General features: G+C 48.4%; 1 pseudogene; it reads left to right on the top strand.

The window, feature by feature from the left end:
* The first annotated feature begins 730 nt into the window (after positions 1-730).
* On the top strand, positions 731-2,183 carry LOC143668515 (Golgi-associated RAB2 interactor protein 4-like; annotated as a pseudogene).
* Positions 2,184-2,543: the final 360 nt, after the last annotated feature.

The raw sequence follows: 2,543 nt of genomic DNA, 5'->3' as shown, positions 1-2,543 counted from the left end.
TTCAAACTAAGGCATCCAGACTAAGATATCTTAATTCAAGGAAGGTCGATGGGTCGGCTGGGCAGTCACGTGGTTGGCATCTGCTGGCCCCTGCTCCTGTGCTTTGTTGCTTTCAGCCTCTGTTCCTGTAGGGCTTCACACTTTGCTTTTGGGGGCTGGTTTTTGTCTCTTAGCTTCTCTTGGCTCTCTCCAGGTTCTGGCTTGCTTAACATCTCATGGTGATATTTGCGGGGCTCCAAGCATCTCCAAATATCCATGTCTCTGTTCTCCAAGTGTTGGCATCTGTGTCCACTCTGCTCTGAAGTTTCTCTTGGCTCTGTTGTCTCTAACCTCTCCAAAATGTTTCCTCTTTTAAAAGATTCCAGTAAACTAATCAAGACCCACCTGTGATAGGTGGGACCACAATTCTGTGGGGATAATCTAATCAAAAGTATCTGCCCTATAATATTGAATTAGGATTAGAAGAAAGTGCTGCCTCCACAAGACAATCAGGATTAAGACATGACTTTTCTGGGGTCAAACTGGCACAACCACGTACCCAATTAAAACACACAGAGCCTGGATTAGATACTGAGGCCCCACTGTCTCTGCTGCAACAGTAAAATTATAAAAGCTGGCAAGGAAATGACAGGCATTACCACTAGGGCAGAAAAGAGTCAAGGAGGGGTGCCGGGAAGCTTAAAATGCCATGTTTAAAAAATAACATCAATCTGCCAAAATGTTAGAGTTTCTTAATTCTGGACAGTGGATATGAGGGTATTCATTATATTATTCTCTATTCATCACTGTTGTGTTTTTTTGTTTTGTTTGCCTAAGAGAAGCAACATTTATTATAATTTTTAGAGGTCCTCATTAAGATTATCTGGAATAATGGGCTAAGAGTCAAGCTTGCCAATTCTGTGTTGTTCAATAAAATTAAACCAAGAGCTCAAATGATTTAAATTTGTCCCATCATCTTGCATTCCTGTAGCTTTTGTTTAGTTACTGAAATCTTTTGAATTTGGGGGACAATAAAAAAGCACCTGCACAAAATTTTCCATTTTATTTGGCATCAAACTCCATGCATCTCTAGCAGGGTGAGCCTGGCCTCCGTGGGGGCATTGGGGTGTTTGGGGGAGGTCAGTGGTCCTGCCCTGAGGGGACAACTTGGGGGATAAAGAAAAAGGGCTATGTGACAGCGACAGCTCACAGAGGGCAGCAGACTAAATACGGCTGCTCAGGGGCTGTAGGCTGAGTGGTTACTTCTCGCCAGGACTGCAGTGAACCTGTTGGGAACCCACTCTCCATCTCTACAACTTAGAAGAGATTCGATCTGAGGTCCAGAGTCCCTACAGCATCCCCTGTCTGGGCAATACTTTGTGCCCCCACCCCTCACCCTGCCATCTGGGAGGCTCTGAGGCATAAAGAGGGTGCTGTGGGAAAGAGTGGGGTTGAGAAACCTGCTGGAGAGCCACCTCCATGACCCAGTGCACGGCTGATCCCTCATCTGTCAATCAGGTGAAGAAACCAGTGACCTGCCGTGCCAGTGCTGCTGCTCGACACAAGCTTGCCATGAGTGGTGACAGTCTGCTACCCTATTACACGGCGCAGAGCAGCCCTGCAGCGGCACGTTCAACACCACCATAAGGAAACTGTAGCACCACCTGTACAAGGGGGAGTAGGATATGTTCAAGATCTTTGAGAGTGACTTTATCCAGATCACCAAGAGGGGAGAGGTGAGTGATGTGCACAACCGTGTCCAAATGGTGACCGTTGACATCGCGAGCACCAGCCCCCTCCTTTCCCTTCCTGATGTCATGCTGCTTACCCAACCAATCACTGGCTGCAAGGGCCAGACCATCCAAGGGAGAGGCTGCAAGGGTGAGACCTTAAAGCTCGCCAGGCTCCTGCCCTTGAAGTTTATAAGGACCTCCATTCACAATCAGGAGAAACAACAGCTGCGCCTGAAGTTTGCCACCGGCCGTTCTTGTTACCTGCAGCTGTGTCCTCCTCTAGATGCCCGGGAAGACCTCTTTGTCTGTTGGGAAAAACTAATATATCTCCTGTGACCACCAGTGGACAGTAACACCAGTAGCCATGCCATTCCCACTGAGGACATGATTTGCATGGTTGGTTTGATGAAGAGAACCTGGGCGAGCACAGCAGCCGTGGGTTTCCAGAGAGGGAGATCTGGACTAAGTTAGAATCAGGAGCTTCCACATGGTCTCTGAGGTGTCTGAGGGCTCCTCTGCTGCTTTTTGCTAGGTGGAGAGGGATCAAATATAGAGACTAGCATGCCTGATGTGTCCACCCCCAAATCTGCACAGCCTGCCAAAGGAGCAGTGTCTGGGGCAGGAGCAGGGGTAGCAGCAAAGGACAGCACAGCAGGTGCCATGAGTGTGACGGCATTTAAGTCTGCAAATTCTGAACACATCAATGCCACAATAGCGGGAACAGCCTCCAAGGGCCCAAAAGGAAGCAAGAGCAACATGGCCATCACAGGTGTTATCAACAGGCCTTCAAAAAGCATTAAGGTGGCCATGGCAGGAGTTGCAAGCAAGACG

Source organism: Tamandua tetradactyla, chromosome 24, assembly GCF_023851605.1.
Source record: "Tamandua tetradactyla isolate mTamTet1 chromosome 24, mTamTet1.pri, whole genome shotgun sequence".
In the NCBI taxonomy this organism is placed as follows: Eukaryota; Metazoa; Chordata; class Mammalia; order Pilosa; family Myrmecophagidae; genus Tamandua; species Tamandua tetradactyla.
This window is presented reverse-complemented; position numbering and strand designations above follow the sequence as displayed.